Source organism: Sorghum bicolor, chromosome 9, assembly GCF_000003195.3.
Source record: "Sorghum bicolor cultivar BTx623 chromosome 9, Sorghum_bicolor_NCBIv3, whole genome shotgun sequence".
In the NCBI taxonomy this organism is placed as follows: domain Eukaryota; kingdom Viridiplantae; phylum Streptophyta; class Magnoliopsida; order Poales; family Poaceae; genus Sorghum; species Sorghum bicolor.
Window position 1 is genome coordinate 17,888,440 of NC_012878.2, and position 13,914 is coordinate 17,902,353.

The following is a 13,914-nucleotide window of genomic DNA, read 5'->3' on the forward strand; positions in this document are numbered from 1 at the left end:
ACGTTGCATAATTTAAATCTAGCGACATATGTGGCTAATTCACATATGAAGGCTACCTCCACCATTAGACCATAGGGTAGCATAGTGCGGTCATCACACATCCATACCTGAGTACTGCCGGAGATGCATAAATAAAACCCCCCAATATAGTACTTAAATAGCCACCTATAGTCCTTATATGGGCAAGGAGGATTCGACCTCTGGCATAACTTAAGTATTGATTTACACCATTTTATTTGCAAACTCTTTTGTTTTTAATTACACAAATGCTGCATTTATAATGCTGAACTTGCTCCGATGCCAGCTGTCATAGAACCGACCAAATTATAAGAGTTCAAGTGTAGAAATGATCGACAAGCAATCAAGTTTCCAAAGTTGAGCCCATATAATCCCAGTAGTCAATTGAAATCACGAAGGACTTCAAACCAACTTGCAACAAACCAAGATCGTAATAATTCAGCACAACACAGCAAATGTTACATAGTCATTCATTGCTGTCGAAGCGGCACCACATCGGAGTCATTAAGTTATTACAACACATGTTCGAAGTAGCGGATGGAAAATAATTACACACACTTTACAAAGTTCAGTTCACATGTTCTTGTTATTGCCAGAGTCTACACCATCCATCGAAAAGCAGCAGGTACGAGTTTGTCAGAGAACCGTGCCCAACGGTTAGTCCTCATCCCCAGCGGGATGGAGACAGGTCTTGCAGAAGCCATCATAAAAGATATCATCTGCAACAGGTGGGAATAAACCCTGAGTACGAGAATGTACTCAGCTAGACTTACCCGTCTAGTAAAACATAAACGACACCAAGGATCATGCAAGGCTAACATCAAGTGGATTTGGTTGACCCAACATTTGCCAAAAGCTTACATTAAAACTAAATTATTTTGAGAGCATCATATTTATTCAATATCAGCCTACCACTAGATTAGCACCTGCACTAAAGCACTTCACTTGATTATTACAATCAATAATAACCATATCAAGTTCATCATATGTTCTTCCTTGCTATCATCATTATCATGAACCAAGTTCATTAGTGAGTGCTACGTTTGCCGCTGCTCTGTCAAGTTCTCACTAACTGGGAGAGACGGCGTTTCGAATCGAATTCCTATCCAGCTGGAGGGGTATTCCCATCACTCACCCAAGCTTCCCCTGCCGGAGAGCCAACGGGTCACCTTTGATACGACTCCGGAATCACGGTTCCGATAAGCGCCGCACTCCCAGGGCTACCACTTTGCCAGGGAGGTCAGGAATTTTAACGCACCTGCCTTTTGGCTTTCGCCAATGGTCCCCCGCACACCGCACTTCCTCCGGTAGTGCGCACTTTATACTTATCGACCTTCCGGCCTGAGTCATATTACTCGGCTTCGCGGTCGGAACGAGTTATCCGGCCAACTAAGTGTTAGGTATGCGTTCAACATGACAAGAGGACGTACAACGGTCGGTCCTTAACTGCCACAGACGGAGTTACTACAACCTTGCAAAACTCCGCCCGACTTAAGTCAATTTAATCAGGTTCCATCCACGATAGCACATGTAGACCATCGTGATCCGACACAACCCTATATCGCGCAGGTGACGGGAAATCACCCGACTTCTACCGATTAAGCATGGCTAAGCTGCTACTCGATCCTAACGCTATAACCAAGGTGTGGTGGGTTATCTGGACAAGGATGGAGTAAACATGCAGCAAAGGTTTCATCACAACTCCTATACTTAATGCAGCAATAGATATAACATAGTAAGTAAACTTTCGAAAGTAAAAGGAGGCTTAGAATGCTCCGGGGCTTGCCTTTCACGAACGAAGCTGGCTCGTGATTTGGGCACTCAACTTCTTCTTCGGGCTCCTCGAGTCCGACTTGCTGGACCTCCACCTCCTGGCTGCCCTCCTGGCCTTCGGGATTCACTTGGAGCTCGTAGGAAGCGGTTGCGTCCGATGCACCTATTGCATGCTCAATGAATAAGAAAAGGTGCACACTAAAGAATGAATGCTTGACACCTAATTAAACTCACTGGACACTCATTTACGGAGTAAGGGTTATAACAAGTTCACACAAGATGATAAGTTGACTTAGCCAAAGTCTACCGAGATAAGCTATAAACAGCAAGCAAACAGACCATAACTATTGCTACAAAGATCCAACACACTTAAGTGAGGACATTCTGGAAAGCTTATGAAATTGCCTACAAATCATTTTTAAACATCACAGCAAGATTCATAAGTTAAACAAGTCATTTAAACAAAGTTCCAGGTTCTGTCGCAGAAAAACAGAAAACACCTTATTTCTGGAACCTAACTTGGAAGAGTTAGAACTTTCAAACAACTAGGCCAAATGACCCCAAATTTAAACCACAGCTAGTTCATAAAGTTTATAACAACTTTGATTTAGACAAGTTTCCCAGAAAACTCAGTTATCATTAAGCAAAATCTAAATTACTTCCTTGCTGTCCAGAACAGCTTTTAACCCACCAATTAATTATTTGATGACATAACCAAACCATAAACAATGCCAACCACATGATTTATAAGCACAAAACAAGGCATTTGTTAATTTAATTCTAGAAAGGAGCATGATTACAAGATACTAGTAAAAGTGTTCAGAAAAATCTACAAAAATTACAGAAGCACAAGTATAGCACCAGAGCATCACCATAAAATTTTCAGAGCAATTGCACATACCAAATTAAAGATATGCATTTAACATGTGACAAGGTGTTTATTTCATAAACTGAGAAACATGACTTATATTGTGCCAAACAACAGATTTCAGATTATTTACATGTTATCAATACCATAAACAAGTTTACCACCTAAGTAGAGCACCAGCATCAGCAGCAATTATTTTATATGATTTAATTAAGAAAACAAGCCATATCTTAATCATAAATTACATATCCCAGATGCAGTACTCCAAAAATCATGAAATATTTATCATAGCACTCTAGTACCATACAGAGACTACCATAAAAATTGCATAGCCAAATAAGCAGTATAACAAGAGATATGAATTTACTCATAAATAACAAGATTAAATCCTAATAAATATTTTTCCCAAAAAACCTGGATCATTTTATATTTTTATTAAAAACTAGCCATCTCAAGAAACACCGCAAAGTTGGTTTCACCATTTTTGAATCACCAGAACTAGAGATATGATTTTTGCAAAAACAGCTCAAACCCTAAATCAAACAAAGGAGAAAGAGAGGCTGACAGAGGGACCCCACGAGTCAACCGACCCCACATGTCAGCGACCCGAGAGCAGAGGCGCGACTTGACCGCCGGAGTTCTCGTCGACGGCGAGGTCTCGGCGATGACCAAGGGCACCATCGTGATCCCCACTCCAATCCGCATCGAGCGGTGCCCGAAACCCTAACTCTACTAGACCCTAGGTACCTCGCCCTCGCGAAAGGCGGCACGGCGGTGGTGCGCGGCCGACCGCCGGTGTCTCTGGCCGGAGACAGAGCAGAAGAGAATGCGGACGAGCATCAGCAAGACCTAACGGAGCTTTTGGGACAAGAATGAGGAAGAATGGTGGACTACAGAGCCCTGGCCACGACGCCGGTGACCATGGCGAAGCTCCGGCGAGGTAAGCTCGCGACGGAGAAGGCAATGCGGGCTCAACGAGGCTCGGCAGCTGCAGCCAACTTGATGACGGTGAAGTGGAGAGGCCGGCGGAGCGACGGACGGAGCTGCTTGGCCGGAGACACGGAGACACGCGCGCGCGAGCTCGCCAAAACAACGGCGGCGACGCGGAGACGATGACGCACGCGAGAGGGAGAGAGCCGGGAGTGGAATGACGCTGTCCACGCGACCGGGAGCGCCGTGGTGAGCTATAGGACGCGCTGGGGACTGACGAGCGGGACCAACGGTGACGTACGGACGCCACGGGTCCAGACATGCAGCGTCACCGGCGAGCTCCCCTGTCTGACGACGACCTCATTCAGTTCCCAAACCCGACTGAAACCCGATTTTGCCCAGCGATTAACTCTTAAACCACTCGATGATTTTCTGGCTAATTGCTCTATGCTGGAGAGGTACATGAGTACTCCAACATGGCTTACACGATTAAGGTCTGATACGGTCCAGAATTCAAACTGGAAGATGAACAACACACCCTCGAGCAAACTGCAGCGATGCCAGACTTAGAAAATTTTCTAAGTGTTGGAAACAGCCCCAATTTTGCTTTGTGGGTCACTTTTGAGCTAGTTGTGATCATTTTCATGAGATGTCCATAAAACAACTTTTGTTCCTTATAAAATTTGCTACAACTTTTCTGTAGAAAGTTTTGACATGGAAACATTTTATGAAACACTTTTTAAAAGCCTAAGAAAAAGAGGTTTCTAGAGCCTATTTGTGTAAGTATGACTTAAGTGATTATTTTGGATAAGTGATCAACATGAACATTGCTCCTAAGGTTGAGTTAAGCATAGATAAACTAATTACCAAGGCATAGAGCACAAACACAAGCATGGTTCACTCAAGCATAAGCATAGGAAGACTACTTAAACAATTTAAATCACATATTTGCATGGAATGACATGGCTCAAGATAAATGATGATCATGATATGATTTGAGTAGATGATGATGCTCATGCTATGCACATGATTTATGCAACCATAACACTGGGGTGTTACACCACCGATCCAAGCAATCAGTTCTGATGAGGAGTTTTAATGGATAGGTTCGCCGATGATGGAAAATTAGGCCAGGGATTCATATCGGCCGACGATTTCGTAGAGGTAGATATAGGTAGTGGTGATAAGCCTAGACCTACTTTTATTAATGCTAAGTTAGATTCTGAGTGTAAGCGGCAGTTAACCGATTTGTTAAAGGTATGCAAAGATTGGTTTGCTTGGGATTATACTGAGATGCCTGGTTTAGACCGATCGATTGTTGAACATCGGTTACCCATCAAGTCTGGATTTCGGCCACATCAATAGTCAGCGCGCCGATGTAATCCTAACATTCTTCCTGATATTAAGGCCGAAATAACCAAACTTATTGAAGCTAAATTTATTCGGCAGCGTCATTATGCCGAGTGGATTTACAATGTTGTTCCAGTCTACAAGAAAAATGGGAAGCTTCGGGTTTGCATTGATTTTAGGAATCTTAATAAAGCTACACCGATGGATGGTTACCCAATGCCGGTTGCCGATCTGCTAGTTGATGCTGCGGCTGGGCATCGGATCATCAGCTTTATGGATGGCAATGCAGGTGTCGGTGTTTCCCCCCGGGGGGTCAGACCAACGGGTAAAACTTGTATGAGTGCTCCCTTTTCCAGATGGTGATGCAAAAAGACACAAAGGTTTAACCTAGTTCGGCCAAGAGAAGGCCCTACATCCAGCGGGGGGGGAGAGTTTGTATTATTCTGCACCTAAGTGCTTGTACAAGGGTGAATACGAGTGTGGTATGGATGCAGACGGAGTGAGTTCGCTCTACTACGTATGGCTTGTGTGTTGTGTTGTCTCGCCTCTCCTGTATCCGTTCCGAGGCCTCCCCTTTTATAGTTCCAAGGAGGGGCCTAGGGTACATGTATAGGCGTCAGAGTAGGGGTCGATAGAGGTATGGCACGCTGACCTACTCGAGGCCTCCGTACTGGCATGGTTTCGAGCCATCTTGTCTTGGTAGCTTGATGATGATTATGCGTGCCCCGGTATCCCGCTCTGCGCGCCGTCCTGGGCTGGTTTATCTGTTGTATACTTGTACGTTGCGGCAGCATCTGCGTCGGAGTGGTTGAGGTGCTGTCACTCGTCGCCCGACTCTTCTCTAGGAAGGAAATGTGCCTACTCGAGGGTCTGATGCCGCATAATGCCTTGCCAGCCAGAGCGCTGACCTTAGGCCTCTCGAGGGGGGTCTTGATTAGATGTTCTGACCCACTCCCTGCATCCTACCACGTTTGGCTTGTTTGGTGGGGAAGGCTGCAAAAAGAATGACGGGACGGGTGCCTGTTCCCTATCACGCTTCCCGTGACCTACGGGTTAGGTGAGAACGCGGCAGGCGCATTAAATGCCCTGGTTCCCGTGCCCGCGTCAGGCGGCGTGCGGCGTCCTTGCACTCGACGCCTTCCGATTCGCTCGAGCCTGTTTCTATATTCGACGGTAACCGGCGCTCGAGCCCTGATCGATTCACAGGACGCTCTTTCCGTGTTCGAGGCTATGGCCGTCGAGGACCGTACGTATGACTGGGTAGAGCGTCGAGTTGGAGGCCTCGACTTGCATACGGGTATTCTCGTCATACACATCAGTTAGGGTACCCCTTACTGATATCCTCGACAGTAGCCCCCGAGTCTCCATTCGAGCGCTTGCGCTCGAGTGGAGGCTATATTTTTGTGGTCGATGTTCCGTGGGGGTGCGCGAGCGACCCCGCGGGGGTAGCCCCCGAGCCCTTGGAGGAGTTTTTGACTCCTTCGAGGGTTGTATCACCTAATTTGCAGAAACGCTCTCAGCACCTGTGGTGGAAGGTTTTGATTGGCTCGTTTTGCGCAGGGGTCTCAACGTACTCTCAATAGAGCGAGCGTCATCTTCCCCAGATTGAGCTCCTAGCGGGTGATCCAAGTGAGAACCTGTGCCCCTTTCGAGGGGGTCAGCTGCAGCCCGGGGGCGTTCTCATAAAGCGGGGTCGACGTGGTCGGGGATGCTGGTCTCGTTCGATAGAGTCCAATGGCTCGATTCCTCCCTTCAGGGGGATTCCTCTCGACCGTCTCAACCCTACCTTGGACATCCCCAGCGAGTTCTTGAGGCGGGCCTCGATTTTCGACCACTCGCCGGGCATCCCTGACTCTGGTACTCGAGATCGGCTGTCGAACCCTTTCTGCGGGTCAGCCTGCGACCTCTCGAGACTTTCATGGGTACGTACGTTGGCTTATAGGGGAAGGAAAAGGACCATGGCGGTTCGCCTTTCTGCCCGTTGGGCACGTCTTTTCAAGCGAGAGCCGGCGACACTATACCGGCGCAGAAATCATAGCGTCCCGTCTGTGAGGAGGAAAAAAGACCGTTAGGCGGTGTATTTATGGGGGGAGTTAGCATGTTTATTGGATCTATCCATTGGTGGGTTGCCATCTATAAATATCCTGTGGCCTTGCTACCGTTTTCCCTTCCGCCTTCTGCCTCCATTCTCGCCTCAGCTCCCTTGCCATCTCGCGCGCGCATCCTCGAGCATCAGTGAAATCGCCTCTCTCCCACCTGAAGATGCCTGTGAGGCTCATCACCGCCGATGAGTGGCGCCCGTCGTCGATGACGGAGCGTCGGCTGTTGGAGCTTGAGAGAGAGAGACTCCTACGTCCCCGCATGTCATCGTCGCGGCCGGAGTGGATCGTGCCGGCGGCGGACCATCTGGAGCCAAGGCCGCGCACGGGCTATGTGGTCTCCTTTGCCAAATTGCAACGCCACGGCCTGGGCGCTCCTCCGAGTCGCTTCATGCGGGCGCTCTGCCATCACTACGGGGTGGAGCTTTAGCATTTCTCCCCAAACACCATCACCGCCGCGTCGGTCTTTGCCGCGGTGTGTGAGGGCTACTTGGGGATGATGCCCCACTGGGATTTGTGGCTCCATCTGTACCAGGGCGAGCTCTTCAACGCCCCTGGTGGAAGCGCAAGAGTAAGGAAGCTAGTTCGAGCTGGGTGCCTCAACCTGGTGCTCAAGACCGGCAAGACGGAGAGGCCGGGCGAGTACATCCCGGTGGGATTGTCATCGAACCATGCCGAATGGGTCTCCCAGTGGTTGTACTTGCGGAATGATGATGGCCTCCTTCCTGCCTACACCGGCCACTTGATCTCAGAGCGCTCGGAGAACTGGACGTCCGGCGTCGTCCAAGTCCACCAATCACGGCTCGACCCCCTCCTTGACGCCTTGAAGAAATTACGCGAGGAAGGCCTGACCGCTGCTCTCATCCTCTCAGTCGTCCATCATCGGAGGGTTCTCCCGTTGATGTCTCGGCCACTGAGGATGGACGAGATGGGTCCCGACGTTTCGTCCTGGGATCTCGAGGCGTGCGGGATGTCCGACGAGGCTCCGGCGGACGACGAGGTCGCGGTCAGGGTTAGGGCGGCTGTCGCCGGTGACTTCCAGCCGGAACACATCAATGGCTTCCCAATGAGGCCTGATGAGGGATCGATTGACTTGGTAAGTTCCCCTTCCGCTTATGGCTTCGATTCCGGATTTTCTTCGATCTTTCTTAAGACTTGTCCTTGTCTGCGCAGGGATCGATCTACGTGCGATCCTCAAGGCCTCCAATGAAGGAGGATGAGGTCGATCGTGACAAGCGGCGAGAGTCCGCGGAAACGCAGAAGTCCACATTGGACTTAAAAAAGAAAAATGAGAAGAAAAAGAACCTCGAGTGCCAGGCGCTGGAGACGCGCCGAGCGAAATCCAGGCAAAGGGGGAGCCCGAGGAAGAGTTCCCTGATGAGGACGAGGTCGGCGACGGTGACGACGGCAGCGACAACTCCGAGGGGATGGCGTCCCTGCTTGACAGTATCCTCGAGGGTCCGCCTCGAGCCGACGTCGACGCCCCACGGACGGGAGCACCAAAGGAGGGGCCAAGCAGCTCTCTTAAGAGGCAACAGAGGGAGTCGTCCCCTCGCCACTCCCGTGCTGATGCCCCTCCCATGCCTATGCGGGGTCGGTCCATCCCGCGCCCCCAGCCTCCCCCAGCGCCAAAGGCGGGCGATCGGGCTAACCCCAGGCGACGGGGCCGTTGATCCGTGGCCGTGCTGTGGCTTCCGGCAATGGGGAAACAAGCCACAGGAGCGCTAGCCCTGGCACTCACCAGGCGGGAGATGCCGAGCCAAGGCCTGCGCCCATTCGTGAGGGGCCTAGAGCCTTGACGCGGGGCGGTTCGAGGCCCGCCGGTCGAGGTACCGGCAGACGGGCCGTTCTCCCTGTGGGGTAAGGTTTCGATGTCATGATTCCTGTCCCTCTATGTCTCTGCACTTTCCGGGCTTCGCTTACGCCTGTTCCTTTTTCTCAGGTTGAAGCAGACGCTCGAGCAGGCTCAGCCCTCGATGGCTAAAAGGCTCAAGGTGGGAGCGGCCTCCAAGGATTCAGGTTAGAGGTTCATTCCTAACTGCGTATTAGCTTTGTGTTGGTTGTTATGGCGACTGATTTTTACTATCGAGTGCTTGCAGGCTCCTCCGATCCTCGGCCGTCGAGAGGCATCGAGGGCGCTCTGCCTCGCACATCGGTGGTGGAGTCCACCCCGCCGTCGCCAAAGCGGGTTCAAGCGCCCCGTCTCCAAGAGCCGGAGGGAGCCCCCGAGCCTCCTCGATCGGGGGTCGAGGCAGATCCTATCACTATAAGTGACGGGTCTGGCGGCGACAGGCCTCCGAGGGACGCCCGCCCTATGGACGAGGAGGTCGAGGCCTCTCCCATTGCGAGGCGGACACCTTGGCCCATCGGGCTCCACTCTGTCGAGGAGCAGAGGAAGAAAGAGGAAAAGGAGCGTGAGCAGGAGACGCAGCGACAACCGCAGGAGGAGCAACAGCCGCAGCAGAAAGAAGGAGAGGAGGGGCAGCCGCCAGCGGGTCCCCAGCTCGAGGAGCTGCTAGAGCAAGGCTGTCAACGGGAGCTACAGGAGGTCCAGGAGCAGCAGCAGTAGAGGGGCCAGCAGTTAAAGGATCTGCTCGAGCCTCCCTCTCACAGTCCGCCCCAACCAGTGCCACCAGCGCCGCAAGAGCCTAGAAACAGGGAGGAGAGTCTGCCAGTTTACGGTCCTCCGACCCCGGCGTGGCTCCGTCCAGGGGCGCCCGCTTTGATCCCAGCAGAGTCGGGGCGGGCGGACAGCGTCGTGGCGCTCGCCTGTATGATGCGCACCCCGGTCGACCCTCAGTCCGAGATCAAGGGTACGATGTATGGCATGGACGGGATTGCTCCGGGATTCCTCCGGGAGCGTCGGTCGTGGGAGTACCGCGTCCCCATCGAGGAAGACGAGATCGGGACGTCGGGCGGCGGTGGCAGCAGCGAGACCGGGACCTAGAAGATGGTGGACGACGACGGGCGGTTCCCCTCCCTCGTCGACTTGTTCCTGCGCCACGGGGGGTTGCTCGAGACCGTCGAGGAGCTCATCCGAGGGTCAAGGCGCACGCCGACCAGGAGATGGAGAACTGGTGCCCTGATCGGATCCGCATCCGGGATTCCACCGATCCGTCCGAACCTAACATCATCTTAGACGACTACAAGGAGTCCAAAAAGTGGGAGCACGTCGAGGAGCTTCGCCTCTGGATGAAGCATATGGTGGGGCTCCTGTCCGACGTTGTTAACAACGGGCTTGGACTGACCTACTTTGTAAGTGTTTTTTGGGCCTTAATCTTTATAGAACGTTTGGTTTTGTGTTCTAACTACCCAATCGCTAGGTCGCAGGACCTAAAAGAGACCTCCTGCATCAAATCGAGCTTCATCCACGCCACGAGAGGCGGCTGGGAGCAACTCCCCATTCTCAAGGACAAACTCCTGGAGTCGCAGGAGAAGCTCGTCAAGGCCTACAAGGAGCTCTTGGCGCTTGAGGAGGAGAAGAAGGAGAGGGAGGCTGCTCTGGCCGAGGCTTGAGAGGCCTTGAGGAAGGCGGTGGAAGAGGCTGCACAGCTGAGGGAATGGGCTATGAAGGTCGAGGAGGCTACGTCCAAGGCCCGGGACGAGGCCTTGACTTACAAGAAGGCGGCTACTGACCTGGACAAGGAGAAGGGCCTCCTCCAGACTAAACTTGCCTCCACTTGAGAAACCTTCCAAAGGATGAAGGTGGAGTGCGTGAATGGCGAGATCGCTCGGAGCGCCACGGAGGAGGCCAAGAAGAAGGCCCTCGAAGATCTCGAGGCTGATCAGACTCGATCTCGCGGCCTCTCTGACGACATCGACCGTCTGAAGGGAGAGCTGCTGGAGAAAAATGGAGCCATCACGCGGGCTGGCAAGGTGATCGAGGATCTGCGCGTCGCCAACACCGAGCTGGTGCGCTCCAATAAAGAGATCGAGAGGGCCAATACTAACTTGGTTGGCATGAATACGGCTCTAGAAGAGAGCATTCGTGGTACGTTTCTACTATCGAGTTTCTTCTCTGAGGTGTGCTTGGTGTTATCTAACTTCTTCGTGTTGGTCTTTGCAGGGCTTAAAGACGAGCTGCTGGCCGCCCAAGTCGAGGCCCGTTCCACCAAAGCTCAGCTCGAGGGGGAGGTCGCTTTGAATGGTCGGCTACGGACCGCAATAAGTGACCTCTCGGCCTCCTAGGAGCTCGAGCCTGTTGACGAGTCGAGGGAGGAGGCTCGATGCGACACACTGGTCGACCAGCTATGCTACCTAGGCGCAACGCTGAGGGATCGAGTGCGGGACGCTCTTCATGTCGGAGTGAAGCGGGCGATGGCGGTAGTCTACTCAGGCTTTTCTTACGACATGGAGGTGGTGTCCCACGGCTTCATCACCGACATCTCAAAGACTGATGTGGAGAACGAGGAGAGGCTCCACGCCTTGATCAACGACGCGGAGGTCCCTAGGGAATGGTTGGCCAAGCTGTTCGAGCCGGAAGTGCTTCCTCCCGAGACTAGCTTGGGTGCGGACGAGGGTGGTGAGGGCCGAGATGCAGACTGAGGCTTGTGAGCCTGCTCTGGGTGTTAAGGCCCTTTGTATAGCACTTTGTCGTTCTATCTTATGTAATATTGTGTTTTTAAGTGACTTATAAGATCTGTGAATGTTTGCCCGTCTTTCCGCTCGAGGCTCCTTTGTTTCCCTTTGCGCCTATGTTTGTATTCCTTGTTTGGTCTTTTGTTTAAGGCAATCTCGATTGCCTCAAGGGTGAGGAAGCGAGTAGTGTTTCCGTAGCCCGGGGGCGTCGGAGTTCTCTGGCTCGTTGTCTCTCGGCCCTTAAGGGGCTCGAGGTGCCTCTACTACTCGACTGTACGAGGTTTACTCATAGGAACAAAGGAATTATTTGGTTTTTCCGACACTTGGGGGGGCACCCCCTGCTAGCCCCCGAGGGGGTATCGACTATGATGGGTCATAGTTGGTACTCCCTTCTAACGTCGAGATTTCGACCCGTGAAAAAGTAAATTAATCGAGGGAAAGATCTTATTCATTCATGCATTCATTCATAAGGCCTTGGTACAGAATGTACATGGGAACATAAAGCTTTGAAATTCTAGGGGTAGAATCGACGTAGCTGTTCGATGTTCCATGCGTTGGTGAAGATTGCCCCCTTTTCATCCGCAAGCTTGTATGTCCCCGGCTTCAAGACCTCGGCCACTACGTATGGGCCCTCCCAAGGCGGAGTCTGCTTGTGGCGTCCTTGATTGCTTTGCCACCGCCGTAGGACGAGGTCGCCCACGTTCAGATCTCTCTTGCGCACGTGCTTGTCATGGTAGCATCGAAGCTTTTGCTGGTATCTGGCGGAGTTGAGGAGGGCCATGTCTCGAGCTCCCTCAAGTTGGTCGACCGCATTGTCTCGAGTCTCTTTATTTGATTGCTCGTTGTATGCTTTGAGTCGCGGGGAACCATACTCGAGGTCCGTCGGGAGCACGTCCTCGGAGCCATTGACCATGAAGAATGGGTGGATTTTGTGGCCCTGCTTGGCGTCATTCTTAAGCTCCAAAGGACCGAAGAAAGCTCCTCGACCCATTTCTTGCCGAATTTCTTCAAGCGGTTGTAGATCCTTGGTTTGAGCCCCTACAAAATCATGTCGTTGGCACGCTCGACCTGGCCGTTGGTTCGAGGATGGGCTACTGCAGACCAGTTCACACGGATGTGAAGTCGATCGCAGAAGTCCACGAACTTTTTGCAAGTGAACTGAGTGCCGTTGTCAGTGATGATGACGTTGGGAATCCCGAACCAGTGGATGTTGTCGGTGCAGAAAAGGATGGCTTGCTCGGAGCGGATGTTTGTGATGGGTCGAGCCTCGATCCATTTGGAGAATTTGTCGATGGCCACCAACAAATGGGTGTACCCCCCTGCTGCCTTCTGCAGAGGTCCTGCTAAGTCGAGCCCCCACACCGCAAACGGCCACGTGATGGGGATCATCTGGAGAGCGTGGGCGGGCAGATGCGTCTGCTTGGCATAGAATTGGCACCCATGGCACGAGCGTACGAGCTCGATGGCGTCAGCTACGGCCGTCGGCCAGTAGAAGCCTTGTCGGAAACCATTTCCTACGAGGGTCCGCGAAGCAGCATGGTGGCCACAAGCCCCCGAGTGTAGATCCTTGAGGAGTTTTCGGCCTTCCTCTATGGTGATGCAACGCTGCAAGATCCGTGTCGGGCTTCGTTGGTATAGTTCATTGCCTTCGCCGTAGATTACGTATGATTTGGCCCGTCGAGCGATACGGCGAGCCTCGGATCAATCTTCTGGTAACTCGCAGCAGATTACGCAGTCGAGGAACGGCGTGCACCAGTCGAACGGTCGACTGGGCCACTGTTCCACCTGCATTACTTCGGCTGCCGCTAGCAGTGCCTCGATGGTGTCCGTTTGCTGGGTGGGGGAGGCTTCGACGCCAGCCCCCGAGCCCAAGTCGACGGATGGCTCGTGTAGATCTCTCGAGAATGCGTCGGGTGGGATCGTGCCTCGAGTCGACGCGATCTTTGCGAGTTCGTCGGCTGCCTCGTAGTGGCGACGGGCGATGTGGACGAGCTCGAGGCCGTGGAACTTATCCTCGAGTCGATGGACCTCCTTGCAATATGCCTCCATTTTTGGGTCGTGGCAGTTCGAGGCCTTCATCACTTGGTCGATGACGAGTTGGGAGTCACCTCGAACGTCGAGGCGTCGGACTCCTAGCTCGATGGCGATCTTCAGACCATTGACAAGGGCCTCGTACTCCACGACGTTGTTGGATGCGGCAAAATGAATCCTGATGACATACCTCATATGAACGCCCAGGGGCGAGATGAATAGGAGGCCCGCCCCAGCTCCCGTCTTCATGAGAGACCGTCGAAATAC